Raw genomic sequence first — 13562 nt, forward strand, 5'->3', positions numbered from 1 at the left:
GTAAATATATTAGAGCTCAACCCCTCAGAGAGTAAAGCGAAGTAAATAAACTGTAATGAATGTCTAAAAATTAGCCACAGAATTTGGTCAGCACCTCATAAATATAGTTGGTTCCTAATGAAGAACTGCAATGCAGGTGATTACCGTATAGCTGGCAAGTTGTGATGATCGATACTTCATTAACATAACTGTGTAAGTATGCCACGAACCTCATGCTTTATTTAGTACAGATTAGGCCCAATTCTTTTTCTATCCTCAGAACAGTGTTTCTGTAAATTACAGTGATTCAGCACACTTCCCCTTGCTCAGAGCATATAGCAAAACCATGATTTAGCATTAAGTTAATAAAGTATTTAACAATTTTGTGAGGTGTGCAAGCACGTCCATGTGTCACAAAATAGTTATAAGAGAAATTAGTTACTTTCAGGCATGATATGTTCTTGCCTTTAATATACAGAAGAAGAAGCTCTAGCAAGTTACAAGAAATCGCATTTAAATTAGCGTAACTGATTCACAAAAGCCTTGGCTTCGAATTCATGGACCATTTTTTTGCTTGTGATTGGATTGCAGATAAAATTCCCACTGGTTTGATGACTGGAACAAACCTAATAATCATATGCAGAGACCAATAACTAGTTTGGCAATAAATATGAAACAATATTTCCAGCATACATGTCAAATACTTCTGCTCTAAACTCTCATTGGGCTTGTCTACACTACCACCCTCCTTCGAGGGAAAGATGGTAATTAGAGCGTTGGGAGTTCACTAATGAAGTGCTGCTGTGCATATGCAACACTTCTTTAAGCAAATCCCCTCCCCCCGGCAGCAACTTCGAAGTTTTAAACTTCTAGCTGTGACTCACCTGCTGGTATTTCAAAGTGCCAGGGCAACTTTGAAGTCCCTTTACTCCTCAAAATTTTGAGGAGCAAAGGGATTTCAAAGTTGCCCCAGCACTTTGAAGAACCAGCAGTACCAGTATGAGCTGCAGCCAGAAGAGTGCCAGTACTTCGAAGTTTAAAACTTTAAAGTTGTTGTGGGGGGTATTTGCTCAATGAAGTGCTGCCTGTGCACCACAGCACTTTATTAGTAAACTCCCAACACCCTAATTGCCATCCTTCCTTCGAAGGAAGGTGGTAGTGTAGACCAGCCCTTATGTTTAAAGCATAAGCTCAGGACGTTCAAACTGCTCATACTGAAGTCCTGAAGTATATGAAGATGGTTCCTCAACTGGTTCAGACATGCTCGGTATATGGGACCTGATTCTTCAATGTCTTTCCATTTTGTAATCTTCTACACTCGTGAAAAATACTACCAAAACAAAATGGTGTATCTAAAGTCAGGGTCTCAAACTCCCAGTCGGAGGGCCGTCTGAAGCCCAAACACTTCTCTAATCCAGCCCATGAACTATTTTGGAAAAGTTATTTAATCAGGCCCCTAGGGCAGCCAGCCTATGGCAGGACCATGGTGGTGGTAGGGTGAAGGATGCATGGACTCACCTATGCATAAGGCTCCCAGCTGCACCCAGACCCCAGCACCCACATAATCCCAGATGTCGAGAATGTTGTTCGGCCCAGGAAGCTGTGCTAATTGTCTCATCTGCAATGCAAACTCTGTTGGCCAATGAGATGTCTAAGCTCATGAACTGGATTTTGGTTACCCTGAGTGGGGGTGGGGAATTCCAGTTTAAGTACACAGATGTGTGTGTATGTGGAGTGGGGGCAGGGTGATTCCAGCATGAGAGCATGTGGGAACCAGGGAGAGGGCACAATTTCATCTTTGGTACGGCACTACAGTATTGATGTAGGGGGGACACAAAGAAAATACAGAAAAATGTGCCTGTTTTTAAGAAAAAAGTTTGGATACCTGTAGGAGAGCTTAAATCAGTCTGTTGTATACCTTATTTTCTTCTCACTTAGAACATTGCCTATCTACCTAAAAAAAAAAAAAAATTCTTCATTTCATCCCCTCTTCTCCCCTATCACTGCTGTCATCACTTATGCATTCTTATGAGCTGGGTTTACAAAGATACTAGTTCCCCCCAGAATACAAAGGAGGAAATCTTTCTTCCCAAGTGACCTGGAGTTCCTCTACCTATTGCTCCCTAAGAAGAGAACTGAGCTACCCAAGCTTCCCATATATTGAGATGGTGATTGCTTCCCTTGTATCATTGTTTAGGTGATTGCTTCCTATCCATGAGCTTTGTCCTAATAGCCTAATAGCCACTCCTATCTCACCAAATGGCTACTGACTTCCACTCCCATATCCTTAGTTTGTGGTTCTGCTCTCAGCTAGATCCTCATTAGTTTCCCAGGACCTATTTCAACTTGGGATGCCTCAAGTTCTATTTTTGCCACAATTGCTGCCCCTTCTACCATAGCTTTCCTTGCGGAGCAGGCCCATATGCAGGGATTTGTGGGAGAAGGTGCTTTTTTCTGTAAACGCTGATCACAGTTTTCTTAAATATAAAGGTGTTCACAGTGGGCATGTATGAGACATGTTAACAAAACATATGAATGGAAACAGATTGCTAAAATGATGATAGCATACTAAAAATTATATAGTAGTAGAGGTTTTATAGAAACTACCTTCTGGGATCCTGCTGTAATATTGTAAGTGAAAAACAATATTCCAGAATATCCATCCCCCTCCCTTTCCTGTTGCTTGTGGCTAAGGGTATGGTGGGAAGTGTGGTCCATTCCCTGCTCTAGGGCCAGCACTATAGGCAGGGAGCTGGCCAGGGGACTACATCTGACAGGGTGCCTTGGGTTCTCCCATCATGACCTGCAGGCTCCCCTTGCAAAGCACAGCAGGGAGGAAGGCAGATCAATTGGATTTGGTGTGGTGGGGAAGGTGTTCACACCCTTCACCCCCCCACCCACCCCCAAGTCCAGGCTTGAGTGGTCTGGTATTGTTATCAAAATTGTCTCTGATCCCTAAAGGGTGTGTCCACACCAGCAAGTATATTCGAAATTAGGATCGGAAGACTGAGTTCTTTCGAAAGAAGCCACAGAGTGTCGACACTGACACAGCACTCTGTCAAAATTAATTTTGAAAGAATTCACTGTTCTTTCAAAGTCGGTCCTCTGTTCCTGGGATGGGAAAAGCGCTTTCTTTCAAAAGACAATTTCAAAAGAGAGCAGGTGTAGATGCTCCGCTGCCTGCTCTTTTGAAAGAGTGAGTCCTCCATGGCCGCAATCAGCTGGCAGGCAGTGGCACCACTCACAGCACAAGCAGAGCTCTATAGCTCCAGCGTCCAGCCGCGTTTCAGCGTGCAGGCCCAGAAGCCCTCAGGCAGGAAGCTGAGAGAGTGCAGGCAGCAGGGAGCCCACGCTGCCGCTCACACTGCTCCCAGTCGTGACACCCCAGCGGACACCGCAGTACCTCCAGAACCATGGCGAGCAGCCGGGACTCCTGTTCACCCGAGGGACCACCCAGAACTGGAGGCAGTCCTCCCAGGAGGGTACCCAGTCACCCAAGTGCAGGGCCCCTCCTGGACAGTGGCCGAGCTGCAGGACCTCCTCTCCCTGTGGGAAGATGAGGAGGTCCTGCAGCAGATGAGGGTCCAGAGCTGGAACGCGGTGGCGTTCAAGCACCTGGACAAGGGCCTCACTGGCTGGAGTCACCCCAAGGTCAAGGAGCTCCAGCAGGTGTACCACTGGGCTTGGGACACGGCTGGGCGGTCAGGGGCAGAACTGTAGTGTAGACGCAGCCAAAGAGTATACCAGAACATCTTAGTATTTCTGTTTCTCATCCCGTTCCAAACAGTTACAAATTTCAAATAGCAAATTACTTCTACTCAAATATTTACCAGACTATCCCAAGGATCACAGAATTTCTGGGCTCAGCCACTGGGCACCAAAAGTTCTTTAATCTCTAGGCTACTACTTGGGGTCTTCTGACATATGGAAATGCCGCTGTATGTTATTTATGCTTGTAAGACTCTGGTGTGAGCCACAGCTGATCTAAATTGAATGCTTTCGTCTTAAGGTATGAGCTTAACTGGGTATAACAGTGCTCTGAAAGTGATTTGATCCTCTCCTGTCAAAAATGGGGCCACTCTGGCAGCTCAGGTAGAATATTCCCAGTTGGCAAGCACGTGAACCTTGCAAAAGTGCTAAGAACACTTCAAGCTCATTGTCTGGGCTCAGTATCAAATTCTGGGGCTCTTTTACCTAACTGCTGGAGGTGAACTTCACCTTCTGTAACTTTTGCTGGCTTCGTAAAAGTTACAGAATGAAGGCCCTGGTCTTTTGCTTTTTACCTGCTATCGAACAGACCACTTCCTCTATCTCTTCTGCTCCATCTTTTCTCTCCATGTTGGAAAGTGAGCCTCCTTTTCACTCCTCAGAGTTTTGATCCTGCTTTCTGCTGCCCTTTATCTTACATTTCTCACATCCTCCTAGGAGAGGTTCACATATTCAGGGCTGACTTTGATTCCTTATCCCTACACAGACTAAGAGCCAAGGCTCAGAAACATTCTCCAAACCTTTGTGACAATAATGACTTACTTGTTTGAAAGTATAACAGACTTCAAATAACTTTTCTTTTGGTGGAAGACTGTGGCTGTAGCCACACTTGGCCAAAACTTCTAAATGGTCATGAAAATGGCCATTTCAAAGATTACTAATGAAGTGCTGAATTGAATACTTAATGCCTCATTAGCATTAGGATGCTTCTGGCTGCAGAGCTTCGAAAGCATCGCTTTCAACCACTCGTGGCTTGGTGCAGCTGCACAGGGGTCCTTTTCGAAAGGACCCCACACCTTTTGAAATTCTCTTATTCCTCTCAGCAGAGGGGAATAAAGGGATTTTGAAATGTGCAGGGTCCTTTCAAAAAGGACCCCTGTGTAGCCACGCCGAGCCATGAGTGGTCGAAAGTGGTGCTTTAGAAGCACCGCAGCTGGAAGCGTCCTAATGCTAATGAGGTGCTGAATATTCAGTTCAGTGCCTCATTAGTGATCTGCGAAATGGTCATTTGCATACCCATTTAGAAGTTTTGGCCAAGTGTGGCCACATCCTGAGATTTTACATCTGTAAGCTGGAAGATAGACACACAGACCACATGATCAGAGTGAGAACTGCTACTTGCAAGTAAACCACTTGTACCACACAACAGTTCAGGGTCCCAGAGCAAGAAGCAGCAATGACACAATGGAAGGGAGGGCAAAGGTCATCTTATGTCTCTAGGTTTCCAAGTACAGGTGGTGACTCGCATTCTGATACCTCCCATGAACAAGGTAAATGGGGTGTGTTAATGAAGGTGATAAAGCCAAGTCCCAAAAGTTAAGGGAAAGTCACAATATTGAAACACAAGGGATCCAGATGCAAGGATGGAATTTGAGGACAGTGATGATTAAGGGTGTCCAGATACGAATCACAGATATTTGGCCTGACTTGAGCACATAATTCCCTAGGATTTTTGTTGTTGTTGTTTATTTGTGGGGGATTATTTTGTTTTATTTTAGTTTATACCAAAAGAGAGCTGATGTTATTGAAAACTCAGAAAATAAGAGAGGGTGCCAAGCAGAATGAGACAGCCATATTTTTAGGCAATTTAATAGCAGTCGTTGGAGGGATAAGCAGGCTTCAACTCTGATGTAACCTCTGTTTGCATTGTTTCCCTCTACTTTATTTTGTTTTTCATCTTTCCATCTCCCATTAATCTCTTTTTAGTTTACTAAACACTTTAGAGGTTTAACTGGCCCACCTATTGGCAAATTAGATATATTATCTGCTGTCTTTAAACACAAGACACAAAGATGGAGCTTTTATCAAACACACCAATCCAGTACCACTAGCAAATAATCCTATGTTCAGTGAAATATTACACTGGGAGAAGAATATTTAAGAAATATTCATTTCAGCATCACAGCTTGAGAATCTTAGACTCCTCAAAATCACCAACAGCACATTTTAGTGTCTGAAAAAGAATAAAATCAATACAGTAAAATCCTATTTCCAATTAAAGTTTGAAAATGGTTTCTGAGATCATCAAAATATTTTAAAACACCTTTTACGTTAGCTATGAGTGAAAAGCAAAGTACAGTAGCTAAAATCCTGGTTCCATGAAAGTCAATGGAAGTTTTGCCACTGGCTTGCACAGCAGCAGGGCTTCACAAACTGTGTAAAGGACTGCACTGAAACATCGCATTAGAAATGTTCACCTCCTGCTCCCCACTTTGAAAGTCCTCCTCTATAGCCATTTGTAAGCTGATTTTTTTATTTTTTTGGGGGGGTGTTAAAAATATGAATCCCAGAGTGAGAGTCAGCTCGTCAATGAGTTGGTAAACTTTGGCTCCCAGCCTGCCAAGGTGAGCTGCTGGAGCACCAGGACAGTTTGTTTACCTGGAGTGTTGGCAGGCACAGATTTCCTTAACTCCCTGTCTCTGTTCCCAGACAATAAAAGCAATGGGAAACTGTGTGGGCTTAGAGGCATGCTTGCTGCCACTAGTTGCCTGCGAACAGTGCATTGTATTTCTATTTACCTGCTGATGCTTCAGGTAAATAGAAAGTGCAGCAGATTACATTGATGCACTGGGAAAGAACATTTGCCAATCCCTGAAATATTGTGTTGGCCTCTGAAAGAGCCAGAGCTTTTTTCTATTTTTGCCTATTCATCCTGGAGGAGCAGTCCACTTGTAAATGAAAAGTCTAATCATGATACAGTCGCCCACAACATTCTTGCCCATATGTTGAGGAAGTATGGATTAGATACACAGATTGTAAAATGGATAGAAAGCTGGCTTGATGGATGGGCCCAATGAGTGGTGGTCAATGGCTCAGTGTGTGGCTGGTTGTTGGTTTCAAGTGGAGTGCCCCCAGGATCAGTGCTAGGGCCAGTCATGTTCAACATCTTTATTAATTACCTGGATGAGGGGATGGATTGCACCCCCAGCAAATTTTCAGATAACACTAAGCTAGGGAGTTGGGTAGATGTACTGGAGGATAGGGATCGGCTCCAGAGTGCCGTAGGCAAATTGGTGGTTTGGGCCAAAAGAAATTTGATGAGGTGTAGAGTCCTGCACTTGGAACAGAAGAAGACCAAGAACTGTCACAGGCTGGGGATCGACTGGCTAAATAGCAGTACAGGAGAGAAGAACCTGGGGATTACAGTGGATGAGAGTCTGGACATGAGTCAACAGTGTGCCCTTTTAGCCAAGAAGGCTAACGGTATAGTGGGGTACATTAGGAGAAGCATTTCCAGCAGGTCTAGAGAAATTATTATTGCCTGTTACTCAGCACTGGTGAGGCCACATCTGGAGTATTGTGTCCAGTTCTGGGCCCCCTGGTACAGAAAGGATGTGGACGCATTGGAGACGGTTCAGCAGACGGCGGCAAAAATGATTAAGGGGCTGGAGCACATAACCTATGAAGCAAGGCTGAGAGATTTCAGCTTATTTAATTTGCAGAAGAGAAGACAGAGGGGTGATTTGATATCAGCCTTCAACTTCCAAAAAGAGGGGTCTAAAGAGGATGGAGAAAGACTGTTCTCACTAATGACAGATGGCAGAACAAGGAGCAATGGTCTGAAGTTACAGAGGGAAAGGATTAGGATGGATATTAAGAAAAACTATTTCACCAGGATTGTGGGGAAGCACTGGAATGCATTTCTAAGTCAGGTGGTAGAATCTCCATCTCTCGAGGTTGTTAAGTCCCAGCTTGAAATAGTTATGGCTGGGATGATTTAGTTGGGGTTGATCCTGCTTTAGGCAGGGGGCTAGACTAGATGACCTATTGAGGTTCCTTCTACCTCTAGGATTCTATGATTTGGCATATAACATTGAAAAGAGAGCCCCAGTCCTTCAGTGGCAACTATAGGCAGGAAGATGCATAGTCTGCTCATAGTCTTACTAACTGTACTGTTATTCCATTCACAGAATTAATGTTTCATGCCCTCAAAATTGGTCCTATGCTAAATGTCTGTGTGAAGTTATGGAAGTTTCTGCCCTCCTTGAAATTAAAACTAAAATCCAATCCTGCAGATAATGATGCAAAGGAATCATTCTATTAATGTCAAAGTTTTTGGTTCTGTAATAACCTGGGTATTATGTGAAGAATTAATATGAACTCTCAAAGGGATTTGGGGAACAAAAATCTTAACTAATGTTTAATTATTCATTTAATTTATATGACAAAGGTATAATTAGCCATGTTATTAAAGCACTTTGTTATTTTAGGACACAATTTTGCCATGCTTGCTCAAGTGAGTATGACCTTACATTTCAAGTATGTGTGTATAATGTGGCCAAAGTAATGATCTAGAACTTAGATAAATAATATTAAAATCCATCACTATATACATATTTTTCTTTACTTGAGCCAAACTCTTTTAACTGTAAAAAAAATCAGAATGATTTCTCACAGGCAGTATTTTTGACCCTGAATATCCTTCTCTGCATGTTCTCCCATTGATTTTAGTGAGACTATTCCAGTAGTACGTTATTACACATTGAATAACAACGTGGCCCAGCTGTAGGCAAGGTGCAGCCAATCAGGGTATCTGATTGAGGACAGTGAGACATTTTGCTGACATTGACCTCTCAAATCTCTCAGTGGCCGTGGTTTACTGTTGAGGGGCTGTGACAGCAGATGGTCAATATCAGCAAAATGTCCCCCCCTCGCAAGTTATGGTTTTATAAGAATGAATGTATGTGAAATTGTTTGTACGAGATATATCAGTGCTTCTCCATCTGTTCCACAGAAGGACCTGATTTACTTCATCTCAGCCCCCAACTACCACTTAGAAATATGTGATAGACACAATGACTGCAACTCATGACTTATCTCAGTGCTGTGGAACCAGATGACAAGTTTTCATGTGATTATACTAGTAATTTACATATTTCTTCCAATGTAAATTTTGTGAAAAGAATATGAAATCTGTACTTTTTGTTTAAAATTCAAAATAAAATTAAAAAAAAAGGATAAAAAAACCCCGGCTAACTTATTTTTCAGGACTGGGCCTGGAAAACTTGTGATGTATGACCATCTTGAGCTGAGTGAAACTACATATTTTCCTTGCTGAGCCTAAGGCAAAGCTGAATATTCTGTCGGCTCCTCTTTCCTCCTCTGGCTTTTACGTTAAAGCGTGAAAATATATTACTGTATGTACAATGGCACCTGAGACGTGAATACTTGATTCTTAACGTCTACAGAAGGAAAGAAGCATAGAGAATAATTAAAAAAAACACTTTGAAAATTAAGTGTATTATACTTGGAGAAATACATGGAGAAATCTTGAAAAGGGAGACAATTACATTTCTCTAAGTAGTAATGCAGATGCATTGCTTGATTGATTGATTTCTCAGTCAAAGCTTCCATTGACTTCAGTGGGAGGAGGACCTCGTCTGTAACTTTACTGATCTATGTGGGTATATTTTCATGGAAAATTAAATTTTAATACTATCCTTGCTTCGCTTTTACCAGGCTGAACTGTGGTACAGTTGTTCAATGATTTGTGTTCCTGAAGAGAGTGTGAGATTTTTCTGCCACCAGTTTTTTCTCCATAGACTCAGCTAATTGAATTCAATGGAACACAGATTTTAATCCTAATAAATCTGCATGTGTATTAAGATACTATATCACTTTGGTACTTTTTTCAATAAAGTGAGGAGGGATTGATCCTAAAGACTTTTTAATCAGTGTTCATGACATTAGTAATATTTTTTTCAATCCTGCCCTATTAAATTGATTGCTTAAACTCAAATACCTACACACACTGTATTAAGCAACATCAGCTGGATGGTCAGCACATAAAACTGACAGACTGTAGCACAAAATTCACTTTTTTTTCTTGGAAGTGTCACATGAGAGACTGACTTTCACTGCTGCTGTGCCTAATAGATCATGACATATTGTCACAATGTAGAGCAGAAAATGTGAGGGTCAAAAAGGATGTACACCGTTTTCTCCCCTTGCTGATTTTACAAAACACCACTCCAGATAAAGCTGAGCAAGTCCATCTATGTCCATTTTTATAATTCAGTCAGTTTCATATTTATGATTTGACTGTATGTAACTTTCACTCTATAAAAGAGGCAGAGCTGTATGCATGCTATTCTAGTATTTGCCAAGACTTTGATTCTACAAACAATTCTTCACTTGTTTAACCTTCAGCATGGGAAGGTGTCCCATGGACTACCATGAGGGAAGTCACAATGTATACACTTATGTATATGCATGGATAAACCTTTTCAGGATTGGAGCCTAATTCCATTAATGCACAAATTGTTTTAATAGTATGTTTCATGAATTCAAATTTATTGGGTCAATGACATGCATATTATGCTCATTAATTAAAATGTTGCCATTCCAATAGTCCCAAATAATTCCAAACAAGGCTTTTTTAAAGGTCATAGTGCTCTACAAAGTCAGACCCTAGCTGCAGCGTGTTGCTTGCAGAACAGAAACCCAAAGGCTAATCCAGCACAAAAACACAGTCCTATTTCAGTAAACCTACATCCTAAATGTTCCTTTTTTTTTTTTTATTAATCAAGCAATGGGCTGTGTGCCTAGAAAGTACAGCAGTTAAAAGGTTTGAATAAAAATTCACACTGCTGAAGGGATGTTATTAACAGTTCTTCTGTTATCCTGCAGGTCACTTCTTTTAGAGGACAAAGCTGTAAATCTAGTCAAGATACCTCAGATGCTAAGCCAAAGGTTAAAACAGGCTATGGAAAATAAATGGCTAAAGTGTTCCTATGGGAACTTTCTGTGTACACTATCAGTTTCTACGACAACCACAGAGCCAGCTCCTGTGTTCAACCCTAATATATTATGCTACATTACCTGTAATTTGCCTTGGCAGAAGGTGATTTTTATTTAATAATTTTGACAGATAATATCAATGTTTATTTTTCATCTTTCTGGGTTTTTATCCATTTTAAATTTTCACAGCTTTGGTATAGGTCAAAAAATGGAGAGGGCTACATAATAACTATTTCCTGACAGTACACACTGAGATTGAACACAATAAAGCTTTATATTGTAAAAACTCATTGTCAATATCACATGTCAAATATAAAAAGTAAATATACTTAAATCAGTCTCCAATAAGATATCAGGCAATGTTTTTCTTATGTAGCCTGTCACTTCTCATTATCATTGACAAAAAAGTTTTTTCAATGGTTTGTTCATCCAGTGAAATGTCAATTTACTGACATTTACTGACATTTACTGATAAATCTAATCCTTTCAAGCCTACCTATTATTTATTATGCCAAGCTAGTACATTTGCATGGCCTCCTCACCCATTATCATATTTCATCTTTTTTTTTAACTTTCTTTGCCTTACATTACAAGTGAAATTTTAAGGTGCTTTATAAGTTACATGAACTGTCAGATTTATGTATGTGACTAGCACTTGCATAGCAGATAAACCCCCTTATCTTGCCAGATCCAAGGACAATCTTCTTTACATGGAAATGAAATGTGTTGGTATAATTTGTATGGAGTACTACAGCATAGCTCTTGGAGAAAAGCAGGTGTTTCTGCACTTAGATATGTTTGCTGGGGGCAAACGCCAGCTTGTAGTGGGGGAAACTTATAATTAATATTATTGTTTATTTAATTATACCACATCTTAGAGGTGCATCATATTTTATAAGCAAAGAGAAAGATAGGAAAATTAGATTCTGTTCTCTACTCCACTGGTAAGAATTTGGAACAGATTTTCTGTTATGAATATCTATAGCACTGCAAGTGAAATCAGACTCCAACCCAAGGAGCCTACAAAAACACCATATTATGATGGTGCTGAAAAGCGGTACCCTGTTGTGCTAAGTGTTATGCAAATATAGAAAAAGAAGTTCTCCTTCCCCCAGAGTTTACAATGGAAAGTGAGAAAACAGATAAAGGGTGGAAAAAAAGAAGAATTATTCTTCCCATTTTACAGCTAAGCGATACACAGAAAAGTGAATCATGTATAAATTAATGGCTTGATTAGCTAAGGTTATAATCATGCTGGTCTGATCCAGGGCAGTGTGTAAGGTCATGCCAAGCTTTAATTACTTAAATACTAAAATCCAGTACATGAGACGAATAGAGATGCAGTGAGATATGTGAAATCCATTAGATTAGCACAGAGACCAAAGGAGTTTGATCCACAGCAAGTGGGGCTGACATGCAAATTATTTGGGGTGTAGATTAGGTGCACTCATTCTTGGAACATCCAGAGATCACACATATTATGGCCTATGCATTCCCACACAGGGTATGGCCTATGCGAGGTTAGCAAAGAGATCCTGTGAATGGCATACATATAATACATAATATGCCTGCATGTCAGCAGTGCCCGAGCTCTACTCAACAAGGCTGTGTCTACACTAGCTCCCTACTTGGAAGGGAGCATAGTAAGTAGTGTGTTGGGAGACAACACATATGCAGCACTTCATTAAGCTATTTCTCCCCCCGCAGCAACTTCAACATGGCAAACTTTGAAGTGCTGGCTTGCGGGTAGCCGCGGCTAACCACGGGTACTTCAAAGTGCTTGCTCTACTTCAAAGTCCCTTTACTCCTCAAAACTTTGCCCCACAAGTGTCTGTGGATATCTGACATCATCTTCCTACATTTCATTTCCCTCATTCCCTTGCCGTATTAACCAAACATCCTTTTTTCCAGGTGGAATCTGGCTTGCATGTATAAGAGATGTGCTTTTTATGGTTGAGGGGAGGGGTAGTAAACAGCTAAAGAAAGGTTGGGAAAAAGATTTCAGGTTCCTAACTGACAGGTTTTCAAACTGGGGTGCAGATGCACTGAATTGTTGGAGGCTTGGGTCTGGATTTCGACCTGCTGGCAAAGAACCTCAGATTAATCATTTTTTTCTCAAAGGTCAGCCGCTCTAGTGACAAATTTCTGAGTGTGTGCAAAAAGCAGAGCTACAAGGTGCTGTGCAAACACCCTTTCACCCACTCCTTTGCAGCCAGCATCCTACATGGTACACCAGGAGGGAGCCTGAGACTCCCTGGGCCCTCAAGGAATAATAAATAAATAAGAAGTGTGGAGATACACATCTAATGGAAATGGAAGAGACCTTGGGAGGTGACTGAGTTCAGTCCCCTGCCCTCTTGGCAGGACAAAGCACCCCCCGTTTTTTTTTTTTAATTAACCCATTTGCCCAGATTCCTAACTGGCCCTCTCAAGAACGGAGCTTACAATCCTGGGTTTAACATGCCAGTGCTCAAGACAATGAGCTATCCCTCCACCCACCAAGTACTACTACTACTACTACTACTAATAATAATCTGGAGGGATCCCAGGAGCCAGTCTGGGGCACCAAGACGTGGGTCCCTCTTAGACTGGGCCACAGATGCAGATCCTCCTTGACCTGTGGGGTGAGGAGGATGTACTCCAAGATCCCAACGTTAAGCTCTGTAATAACCAAGCCTACTCCAGATGAACACCACCCTGGTAGAATGAGGCCACACCTTGCTGCAGCTTAGAGGATGCCCAGGTGAAGGTGAAGGAGGTTCAACAGGGCTACATCTGGGCCTAGGATGATGGCCAACACTCTGTGACAGGATCCATCACCTGCCCCTATTACCAGTGGACCCAGGCTTGGATTT

This window comes from Carettochelys insculpta, chromosome 1 (genome assembly GCF_033958435.1).
Source record: "Carettochelys insculpta isolate YL-2023 chromosome 1, ASM3395843v1, whole genome shotgun sequence".
Lineage (NCBI taxonomy): Eukaryota > Metazoa > Chordata > Testudines > Carettochelyidae > Carettochelys > Carettochelys insculpta.